This window comes from Bos taurus, chromosome 2 (assembly GCF_002263795.3).
Source record: "Bos taurus isolate L1 Dominette 01449 registration number 42190680 breed Hereford chromosome 2, ARS-UCD2.0, whole genome shotgun sequence".
Taxonomy (NCBI): domain Eukaryota; kingdom Metazoa; phylum Chordata; class Mammalia; order Artiodactyla; family Bovidae; genus Bos; species Bos taurus.
Genome location: NC_037329.1, coordinates 116,620,040 through 116,632,575, shown reverse-complemented (window position 1 = coordinate 116,632,575; position 12,536 = coordinate 116,620,040). Strand labels below are relative to the sequence as shown.

Genomic DNA, 12,536 nt, shown 5'->3' with positions numbered 1-12,536 from the left:
ACTACTTGGGAAGCCCCTGTAGATAGATTTAGATAATATATATGTATGTGTGTGTATATAGGGCTACCCAGGTGGTTCAGGGTAAAGAATCCACCTGACAATGCAGGAGACCCAGATGCGATCCCTGGGTCAGAAAGATTTCCTGGAGAAGGAAACAGCAACTCACTCCAGTATTCTTGCTTGGGAAATCCCTTGGACAGAGGAGCCTGGTGGGCTATGGTGCATGGGGTCACAAAAGATTCAGACACAGCTTAGCGATTAAACAACAAATGTTTGCATATATATATATATATATATATATATATATATGCATATCCTCTCAAAACACAATAATAAGAAATAAAATAATCAATTAAAAGAATTGGATATTCTTCAGGAAGATTTGAACTGATGCTTTGTCAAAGAAAGCATATGCATGGGAAGTAAGTACAAATTATGCAAATTAAAACCACAACAGGATACCACCACACACCTATGAGGATGGCTGAAACTAAAGTAACTGAATTGTTTTACTTGCTTTTAACTTTTCAACTTTGTAGATTAACCTAAGATTGTAAGAAGTGATACAGAGAAATCCCCTATACCATTCTCCGAGGTCCCCCTGTAGTAACTCCTTGCAAATGGACAGTACAATATCACAACCAGATATAATCCATAGAGATTTCACCAGTGTAGCATGTACTCATTCGTATGAGTATTTCATTCTCTGCCATCGCATCACACACGTGGGTTCATGTGTCCACTGCCAAAGTCAAGAGACAAAAGTCTCCATCATGAGGATCCCTGCTGCTCCTCTTTTACAGCCAGGCCCACTTCCCTCCCTGCCTCCCTCGCTCACTCTCCTGCCTGTGGTATTTTGTCATTTGTGTGTGTGTGTTTTTTAAGTTCTTGTTATCTTTCCATGATTACCCTGCCTCTATTCTGGTCCCCAGAACCTTGTGGTTCAAGTTATTGGCAGCAATAAAGGCGCTAACAGAGTCATGTAGACAGTGCTTGAGAATTTTTCTGTTTGTGAAATTGGCAGTGAAACTTGAGGAATGCATGGGGAGTGAAATCAAACTTGACAACTTTGCTACTAATAAGCAGCTTGTTCCAAATGTACAAGTCAAAAGATTTTTCAAAACTGAACATCTAAAGCGGTGTCCTATTAAGTATGCTTAATTTAATGAACTAGAATCATTTACTATATTTAAATCACACATGAAACCTGGAGGAACATCACCTCCATAGAGATTACTTCCCTAGGACCATTGCTTCAGTGTCACCTCTCCTGATGGGTATTGCATGCATGCCCTTTTCCTTCCACCCCAGATTTCCTCTCCTCTATTGTTACATACTCTCCTCATGTCATTTATTCCAATATAATTGACTGCTTTCTTTTCTGCTGCTCCCACATCGAGCAGTGAGGTCCTTTTCTAATTAAACCTTATCTTTTCTTTAAAGAGGACAATAGTCTTTACAGAACCCCTCAAAGAGACTTTTTCTCTTCATCCTACATACTTCTGATTTACAAAAAATAAAATAAAATAACACATCTTCTTGGCACCTTCATTTATATCCCTCAGGATACAGGATAATGCTGTCCTTAGATGCTGATAGGAATCGTTTTATTATCCCTTGATTTCTGAAGCCTGTGTCTTCATAAATCCCAGCTGGAGGTTTCAGTTAAGAAACCTAGGTCACACCATATTACCTACAATGTATTGCACATTGGAGCACAGCCTCACCACACTTACAACTTAAATGTGCATGTATCTGTTTCCTAAGGAAAAAAAAAATCACTCAGTGATATGCTTTCCTCTTGGCTTAGAATCAGCAGCACCTCAACACCAACTTTAATATATATTTACAGACTTCAAAATAACAATGTTATCCTTACATGGAGAAAATAAGTAAAGGGCTAACTTTCACATTTACCTAGCCCAGCAAATTACAGAATATGAATTAATTTTCAAAGCAGATCTGAATTTCTAAAAATGAAATGAAGTAACTGGTAATGACAATTTTTTGAAAGACACCTTCACCACTTCCTCGGTTCTCTCATCTCAAAGAGAACAAACCTTCCTGGTTGCACGATGGATTGACTTTAAAGACGAAATGAAAACAAAAGGGAGATCAAAGCATCTAAAAATTGTCTGCAGTGGAGGATATATTATACAAAACTATGATTTTTTTTTCTTTTCATACTGGTCATGGAGTTCTCAATGCAAGGATACTGAAGTGGTTTGCCATTCCCTTCTGTGGTGTTGGAGAAGACTCTTGAGGGTCCCTTGGACTGCAAGAAGATCAAACCAGTCAATCCGAAAGGAAATCAGTCCTGAATATTCATTGGAGAACTGATACTGAAGCTGAAACTCCAATATTTTGGCCACCTGATGCAAAGAACTGACTCATTGGAAAAGACCCTGATGCTGGGAGAGACAGAAGGCAGTAGGAGAAGGGGATTACAAAGGATGAGATGGTTGGATGGCATCACCGACTTGATGGACTTGAGTTTGAGTAAACTCCAGGAGTTAGTGATGGACAGGGAAGCTTGGTATGCTGCAGTCCATGGGGTTGCAAAGAGTCGGACATGACTGAGCAACTGAACTGACTGACTATCTGATACTATCTATAGGCTTCCCTGGTGGTTCAGTGGTAAAGAATCTGCCTGCAATATAGGAGACTCATGAAAGACAGGTTCAGTCCCTGGGGTGGGACGATCCCCTGGAGAAGGAAATGATAATCCACTTCAGTATTCTTGCCTGGGAAATCTCATAGACAGAGGAGACTGGCAGGCTACAGTCTATGGGGTCAAAAAAAAGTGAGGTGTGATTTGGTGACTAAACAGCAAAATCAAAATATTTGTATATATAATTGGATGTGTACATATATAATGTATATACTCAATGGTAAGTTTCAGAGACATAGATACAGATACAGACATAGATATCTCTATAGATAAATACATATAGATATAGTAACAGATTCAATTTAAGGAACTGATTCATGCGATTGTGGAGTTTAAAATCTGAAGAAGGAAACCAGCAGACTCAGGAAAGAGTTGCAGTCCTAGTCCAAAAACAGTCTGCTGTAGAACCAGGAACAGCTGGTGTGAAGTCTGAAAGCTATCTGCTGGCAGAACTCCCCCTTGCTGGGGGGTGGGAAGCCTTTTGTTCTGTTCAGGCCTTTATCTGACTGGACCAGGCTACCTACACTCTAGAGGACAATCTGTTTTACTTAAAGACCACCAGTTTAAATGCAAATCTCATCTAAACACATCCTCATAGAAGCAGGCAGAAAAATATTTGACCAAATATCTGAGCAGTATGACTTGGTCACTTTGACACAGAAAATTAACCATCACTCTCATCTTCAGATTCAACTTAATGGTAAAGCCTCCTGAAGTCACTGGCTCAATGAAACAGAGATAGAGCAATCTCACTTGCAAAGTTTTGGAAGACTATACTGGGATCTGTGTGCCCACTGGCCACACTTCTTACCCAGTGATCCATGTGAATCCTGGTAACCATACCAAGCTTCTGTCACCTAGGTTGACCAATGTCATGTTGAACTCAGGCAGACAAATATCAAGTGGACAATCCATAAATTCCCTGCAATCCAGTTACACCTCCTAGGATGTCTGCTACTATGATCTGTTCCTACTCACAGAAAACTTGACACCAAATGTGCATCTTGTTTTGTTTTTCTCACACCAAGCAATTCTCTAACACGACATAGGTGTCCTACAATTTGATTTAATTCTGACATCTTCAAACTGGAGTCAGTCATATTCCACAAGGGAAGGGCTTTGTCCTGCAAAACTGCCCCCACTTCAGATACCAATGGCAAATCCCCAGACTCCTGGATTTCTGACTGACAAGCTATAAATTGGGGGCGGGGGCGGTGTTGCACAACCCCCTCATCAGGTATAATCATTTACTAGAACAGCTCACAGAATATAGGAAAACATTTAACTTTCTTCTACTGGCTTATTATAAAGCAGCAGTCCTCAAACTTTTTGGCACCAGGGACCAGTTTCATGGAAGACAATTTTTTTTCACGGACTGGGGAGATGGGGATGATTTGGGGATGATTTGGGGATGATTCAAGCACAGTAGAGTTCACGCTCTTATGAGAATATAGTGCTACCTCTGATCTGACAGGAGGTGGAGCTAATGTGAGCGATGAGTTGCTAAGTCACTTCAGTCATGTCCGACTCTTTGTGACCCCATAGACGGCAGCTCACCAGGCTCCCTCATCCCTGGGATCCTCCAGGCAAGAACACTGGAGTGGGTTGCCATTTCCTTCTCCAATGCATGAAAGCAAAAAGTGAAAGTGCAGTCGCTCAGTCGTGTCCAACTTAGCAACCCCATGGACCGCAGCCTACCAGGCTCCTCCATCCATGGGATTTTCCAGGCAAGAGTACTGGAGTGGATTGCCATTGCCTTCTCCGAATTGAGCGATGAAAAGTGACTGTAAATACTGTTAATACAGATGAAGCTTTGCTCACTTGCTGATGTTCACCTCCTGCCATAGGGCCTGGCTCCTAACAGGCCACAGACAGGCACCAGCCCATGACCAGAGGTTGGGGACCCCAGTTACAAAGGATATAACTTAGAAGCAGCCTAATGGAAGAGAAAAAGGTCTGTGGAAAGGGGCAGGGAGCTTCCATTCCCTCTCATTTTTACAGCGCTATATGTGCCAGAAAATTTTTTTTGCTTTAAGTTCCTGAAGTAGAAGGAATGGCTTGTTCACCGTCATGTACCTCTTGCCATTCCTCCCTGTGGTCTTCTCAGGTAAAGAGCCTCTCAGTGGTAAAGAACCTGCCTGCTAACATAGGAGATGCAGGAGACTGGGGTTTGATCCCTGCGTTGGGAAGATCCACTGGAGGAGGATATGGCAACCTACTCCAGTATTCTTATATTCCAGTATTCTTGCCTGGAAAACCTCACAGACAGAGGATCCTGGTGGGCTACAGTCCATGGGGTTGCAAAGAGTTGGACATGACTAAAGGACTGAGCACACAGCACAAAAGCATGCTGCCCTGTAGGCAGGGTACACGTCACTACTCCCTTGATGAGAATCTTCAATTTCAGACTTTCTTTGGACAATCTAATTGGAGTGGGCATTAATATTCCTTGCCTACACAGAAGTCTCAGATGCATTCGTGTGGGTTGTCTCTGTTCCTCTGGGGCTTCTGCCCTCCTCATGAGAACATCAAGACCCAGAAGTGTTCCTATTTCATTGTGGATCTGGAATAAAAAGACATGTGAGGCTGAGTCAGGTCTAACTGAGTCAAAGAGATCCTGCTAAGGCCCAACCAGCCCACAGCCTTCATATAATTGAGCAGGAAGTCAGTGTTTGTTTTATAAACCACTAAGATTTGGGGGCTCTTTGTCATTACAGAAAAAGTTGACTAATGCAATGTTAAACCAAGTTAGTCAATTAAGCTTATAATAACTCTCTGATGTAGTTTCTGTTATTATTACTCACATTTTAAAATGAGACAATTAGCAAACAGAAAAGCCAGATAACCTAGAAGTTTATTGGTCTATTGAGATGTCGAGCTGAGAACTGAACTCAGTCTGGCTGACTCCAAAATAGCATCTCACTGATTAAACATGAATAGGAATAGGCAACGTGACATTTCAATTTTAGCTGAAGAACTATATTTTGATAGATGTTTTTATAAGTTAAAAGCAAAGTGACTGTATATCCCATTTTGCCATGCAAAGTACTGGTTCATACCTGTTGTCCCAACAAAATTGTTAATAGCTTCTCCTCTTATTTTCAATATGTCCTAGTTTGGTAAGTTAAATATCTGCCCTATTTAAAACCCAGTCTCTTCCATGATAACATTTTTTTTTTTCAAATCTTCTACTTCATCTCTGGCTTTTACCAACCAATAGAATAATCCACATGGATGACAAATGACCGAATGGCTTAGGAGATGCTGTATTTTATATGATCTATCTGGCAGTGTTACTGATGCTCCTCATCAAATGTTCTTCTTGGTGATCCACTGAGCAACTGTCTCTTTAAATGAACTCTAAAATTCTTATTATATGTGGAACTTTAATAAACATAGAAGAAAAAAGCCCAAAGATGGGTCTGGTTTAGCATCCTAGTTACGAAGATCACTTGTGTTCTCTTCCCTTGAGATTGAGATTAGTTAAAGATGCAGAACACAAATTAGCAAAATTTAAGGAAAAATGCCTGGGCAAATGTTCTAAGTAAAAGAAAACACAATCCTCCTGCGATCCCTGGGTAGGGAAGATCCCCTGGAGAAAGGAATGACAACCCACTCCAGTTTTCTTGCTTGGAGAATCCCATGGACAGAGGAGCCTGGTAGGCTACAATTCATGGGGTCTCAAGAGAGTGGGTCATGATGAGTGACTAAACAACATTTTATATTGGAGTATAGCTGGTTAACAAACAATGTTGTGGTAGTTTCAGATGAACAGTGAATGCACTCACCCATGCATATACATGTATCCACTCTCTCCCACACTCCCCTTCCATCCAGACTACCACATAACATTAAGCAGAGTTCCCTGTGCTATACAGAAGGTCCTGTTGGTTATCCATTTAAAATATAACAGTGTGTACAAGGCAAACTGAATGTTAACAGAACCGAACTTCTGCAGAATGAGGAGCTAAGCACTGTTCCTTCAGTACTCTTCCCTCCTACACGGACTTAACTCCAATTTATCCCCCTTTTAAGGAGAATTCTACATTTGCACTAGAACTTCTACGATAACTTCTAAAACTCCTCTAAGACACATTCTCTAACTTAAGGGAATCACCCCAATTTTAATTTTAAAAGCCAAAATGTTTCATTTTTGCATTGTGTATGATTGCACAACACCTCCATTTCATATGGTACCATTTATAAAAGGCAATTAGAATGCCATCTTTAGGCTATTATAATTTGAACCTTTGTTGTGTCAGAAAATTTCATATTAACTTTTTTTCCAGCAATGGAAATCTTTTTAAAAAATACTACTTTCGGCCTTGCTTACTTATATTTGTCATGCACAACAAATCTAGTTATAACTGCTGTCAGCCACTGACAAAATGCATGGAGACTATATTTATTGCTCTTGGCTGCTAGTAAATTTTCTCTTTTTGTTTGTCTGCAAGTTCTCTTATTTGTCCATTTTATAAGAAGACATATTTTACTAAGTAAAAACTATAGGCCCTGGAATTTTTTTCATCATTCTAAAGACATCATTTCATTGTAACTATTAAGTCAGCTGACAGTTCCACTGCCGTTCCTTGGAAAGTAATACATGTTTTTCTTCTAGTTTAAAAATTTGGTTTCTACCTTTGATTTTCTGCAATTTCACTAAAATGGGTAAGCATTTTTCTTTTTCCTACTTGAAATTTTCTAGGTTCTTGGCACTGTGAATTTTTCAATAGATCTGAAAAGTTCTCACCCATTATCTGTTTCATTATTGACTCTGTCTCATTCTTTTCCTCTTTCTTTATGGATTTCTGATTTAAAATATAAAAATGTTTTAACCTATCTTTTATATCTTTTAACTTCAACTTCTCTTCATACTTTAATTTTGATTCTTTATTCTGTACTCTAATTTCCAATTCCTTAACTTTCTCATTAGCAGTGTCCAATTTTCTATTAGTTGCATGCATGGAGTTTTTTTTGAATGTTCATTATATGGGAATATTTAATATATACAAAATAATAAGAATCATAAAATAAATATGATATGCTTCTCATTCAATAGTTACCAAACATGGGCATTGTTGTTTTAAGTGTGTTTCTCCACCCCCTTTATTATGCAGTGACTTTTAAATTTCAGTTATTTTTTTATTCATAGTCTGCTTGTTTCCTTTTCAAATTTACCCTGCCATATTTTATATTTTTATGTTTTATACTAATATTTTCATGTCCTGGTCTCTCTTTACTAGGTTGCTTCTTTGTTTTCTCATTGATAAAGTATAATGGTAATTTTTTACTGCTTATTTGATGTTTTTAAGATTTAAAAACATATTTTATTCTTTGTATTTAGCTCTTTTCAACAGGAGATTTGGTCCAGACTGCCTTCTTATTCACCAAAGTTGAATTCAGAAGAGGGAGAGATTATTTTTTAGTATTTACACAGAGGTTAAAAAATTCTAACGCAAAATATCCTCAAGTCATTTTTATTTTCTTTTCTGTTTCACTCATTCTCACTCTTGAAAAAGGAATGTATAAAGACTTTATATTTAAAATACTGTGAGATAACATATTCCAAGGGACTGCATTGTCCAATAATTATTTGGAAATTTTTTATATAGAGGTAAATTGGGCTTCCTGGTGGCTCAGACCATAAAGAATTTGCCTGCAATGCAGAAGAAGCAGGAGACAAGTGTTCAATCCCTGGGTCTGGAAAATCCCCTGGAGATGGGAATGGCAACACAACCCACTCCAGTATTCATGCTTGGAGAATCCCATGGACAAAGGAATCTAGTGGGCTATAGTCCATGTGGTCACAGAGAGCCGGACATGACCTAGTATACCACCATGTAATGACTATTCACAATCATTTCTGTTGACAGCTAAAAGACAGTTCTAAGTGTAGCATGTATCATTTTGGGTTGGAAGTGTCATTAATCTTGTATCTGAGGTCTTGGTTTTATTATCTTAATTTTATTTCTGGTGTTCTCAGACAGAGAGAAGGTCTAAAACAGTGTTTGCCCCTATGGTCCAAGTCATGTTCTTAACTTCCTCTTATCATTATGATGAGCTATGAAACAAATACAAGTTTTCCAAAGGCAGTACATTTTTTGTTATACCCTATAAAAATATATAAACATTTTACTTTCTGTCTGATTGGTGAAAACAGAATTCAGTTTTTTCTTCTGATATTGTTTGAATTTAAGCTTCTCATCTAATAAGCATCCACAAAGCAATTAGTTGTGACAAGGTAGAAAATTTCCCTACTCAGATTGCTTCCATTTGCATGATACCTTTATTCATTTCATAAACTGTTTTAAATTGAGGATGTATTATTATTCAAATGATCTATTTTTACGTTTTTTTTTTTATATTTTTGAATCGCAATCATTTTATTTCTTTACACTCTTTAAAGTAAGTTGACACTCTGAAATCTAAACCCGTCTGTAGTCATATCACAAAATAATAACCACCTCCCAGATACATGACGGACCCACCTGACATCACATAAACCAAAAGCAAACACAAAGATCTCTTGTTTCCTCTGCAAGTGTCTTATTCTCTATCACTGCCGACAGAGCCATCACCTAATCACTACATATAAGGGGAGATTTATGAATCACTGTAGCATGAAAAAGTGTTTTGGTAGCAGCAGATACGCAATTAACTGAATTTTCAGCAAAATCCTGAAAGGAAAAAATAAAAACCTGAGGCAACATTTCTCTGGCAATGCTAAATGTGTATGAAATTCTCCAACTTTTCTGTCTCATGCTTAAAACATATCACAGAATCCTTGAGAATCTGACCTAAGTGTCTTACTCTTGATCGTCTCCGTGTGTGTGTATGCTTAGTCCCTCAATCGTTTCCGACTCTGTGACTCTGTAGACTGTAGCCCACCAGGCTCCTCTGTCCATGGAATTTTCCAGGCGAGAAAACTAGAGTGTGTTGCCTTGCCTTCCTTCAGGGCATCTTCCCAACCCAGAGATTGAACCCACGTCTCTTACATCTCCTGCATTACAAGTGGATTCTTTACCACTAGCTGGGAATTCTCTAGACATCTGAATATTTATTCTCTCTGTCTGTAAATGAAGCACTTTAACTTTTACAAATGTGTAATAAATAAGTAGTATTTAATGTCTATTTATTACATTTTGCAACTTTTCTAACAGGAGCATGGGGATTACCCAGGAACTTGTTAGAAATGCAGATTCTCAGGCTCTGTCCTGGACCCCCTGAATTGGAATCTGTGCTTTTAACAAGATCTGCAGGTATTTGCTTGACCTTAATGTAATTTCTGTCAATGTTAGGGAGAATTACTAAGATTCCATCTCCTTGTGGCAATGCAGGAGACCCAGGTTCAATCCCTGGGTCAGGAAGAGCCACTGGAGAAGGATGGTTACCCACTCCAGTATTCTTGTCTGGAGAATCCCATGGACTGAGGAGCCTGCCAGGCTGCAGTCCAGGGGGTTACAAAGAGTTAGACACAACTGAGCAGCTAACAACCCAACAACAACATCTCCTTTTAGAGCAGAATGAATGACTTTGGCAGTGGAGCTAAAGAGGTGGGCAGAGGCTGGACAGTTGAGGATTGATGGAAAGAACAAGGCATGGCTTGGATTGACCAAGAGGCTCTTTACTTTGTCCAGCAAGGGTCCTCTGGTCTAAGAAAATGTCCTCCATAATAGCAGTGAAACATATACATTACCATATGTAAAATAGATAACAAGTGCAAGTTTGATGTATGAAGCGGGGTACCCAAAGTCGGTGCTCTGTGACAACAAGGAGGTATAGGGTGGGGAGGGTGATAGGAGGATTCAGGATGGAGTGGGGCAGATGTGTATCTATGGCCCATTCATGCTGATGCATGGCAAAAAACTATCACAGAATTGTAAAGTAATTATCCTTTTAAAATAAATAAATTAATTAACCGTACATTTAAAATAAACAAATTAATTTTAAAAAGAGAATTTGGTGACCTAAATGGGAAGAAAATCCAAAAAGAGGGGATGGGGGAGGGTGGGTGCTGCCGCCGCCACGGAGCTGCTACTCAGCGCGTTTTGCATGAAGATGGCGGCTCCCACCGTCAGCAAGGCAGCCTAGCCCTGGGCTGTAACAACAAAACTGCGTTCCCGGAGCTGGATTTCAGGTCGGGAGCTCAGCTCGGGTGGAGGAATTGAACAAACTCACCCAAGAATTTACGAAGCACGACCAGCAGGAATATGACGACCAGAGAGCACTGGAGATTCACACAGCTAAGGATTTCATCTTTTCCGTGCCGGGAATGGTGCAAAAGCTGGACCCCAAACTGCCAGTGGCCAATGAGTACCTGCTGCTTTCTGGAGGAGTCCGAGAAGGCGTGGTAGACCTGTACTTAGATGAGCTTAATGTCTATGCCCAAGGGACCGACTATGATATGGACTTCACTCTCCTGGTGTCAGCACTTAAGCTGCATGACCGTAATCAGCCTGTGACACTGGATATGCGCCACTCAGCCTTATGTCTTGGCTGAGCCTTCAGCTCTTCGACGAGGGGACGATCAGTAAATGGAAAGACCGCTGCACCATCGTAGATCACATCAACGGTTCCACCAACTACTTTTTCTCTCCAACCAAAGTGGCGGACTGGTTCTATGACTCCATCAGTATTGTCCTCTCAGAGATACAGAAGAAACCCCAGAGAGAGAAGCCAAAGGTGGAAAAAGTGGAAAAGAATGGGACTATCATCTCCATCATTCTGGTGTGGGGAGCAGTCACATGTTGTATGATATTGTTCTGGTGGTCTCCTTCAAAGGTTGGCCAGCAGTGGCCCAGATCTGGCTCATGGAGAACCACTTTTGGGATAGGAAGATCACTGAGGAAGAAGTCATCAGTAGTTTTACCTGGTACCAGCTTGCTCCTACAAGGGAAAGGACAATGAGTGGTGGCTGTCCTTTGCCAGGAGTGAGGTGCAGTTGAAGAAGTGTATCTCCAGCAGCCTCATGCAGGCGTCAGGCCTGCAAAGCCATCCTCATTAAACTCCTGTCCCGGCCCAAGGCTATCAGCCCCCTACCACCTGCTGAGCATGATGCTCTGGGCCTGCAACAGACTTCCCGCCAACTACTTGGCCCAAGAAGACTATGCAGCCCACTTTGGGCTGGGCCTCATCGATGACCTGCAACACTGTCTGGTCAACAAAATGTGTCCCAGTTACTTCATCCCTGAGTACAACATGCTGGAGCACCTGTCTGAGGAGACGGTCATGCTCCATGGGCGGAAGCTCCCCGCGGTCCGCTTAGACCCAGCAGAGCACTTGCGCACTGCCATCAAGCACATCAAGGCAAACAACCAGCTGACGCTGGAGCTCCAGAGGCAAGGGAGCACTACCAGCATCCCCTCACCGCAGTCCGATGGAGGGAACCTCAACCAGCCCGATGACCGTCTGGCCAAAAAACTGCAGCAGCTAGTGACTGAGAATCCGGGGAAGTCCATCTCTGTATTCATTAACCCTGATGATGTCACAAGGCCCCATTTCAGAATTGACGACAAATTTTTCTGAGCATTTTTGCTGCCGTTTTTTTTTGGCTCTGGTTCTAAAACTCTCGTAATGTAGTGTGGTTAGTGATGCTGTCTTTTGGTTTTTTTTTTTTTTTTTTTTTTACATATCCAGCCTGGATTAGATCTGTTAAGAACACATCTTAAGTTTCCTGGTTCTGCAGGATGGTGCACACTCTGAAACAGTATATTACTATTTCATATTCTGCCTCTGATTTTGCTGTTTACTTTTTGTAGTTATTATTTTGTTTTGGTGTTTTTTTTTTTTTTTTTTTAAGGAGAACTTGAGCCATAGATGAATCTCCCTTCTTTCTGTTTCATACTTGGTGTAAAATTGTTAATGG

General features: G+C 40.4%; 1 pseudogene; it reads left to right on the top strand.

The window, feature by feature from the left end:
* The first annotated feature begins 10,723 nt into the window (after positions 1 to 10,723).
* Positions 10,724 to 12,196, top strand: LOC514681 (nucleotidyltransferase MB21D2-like; annotated as a pseudogene).
* Positions 12,197 to 12,536: the final 340 nt, after the last annotated feature.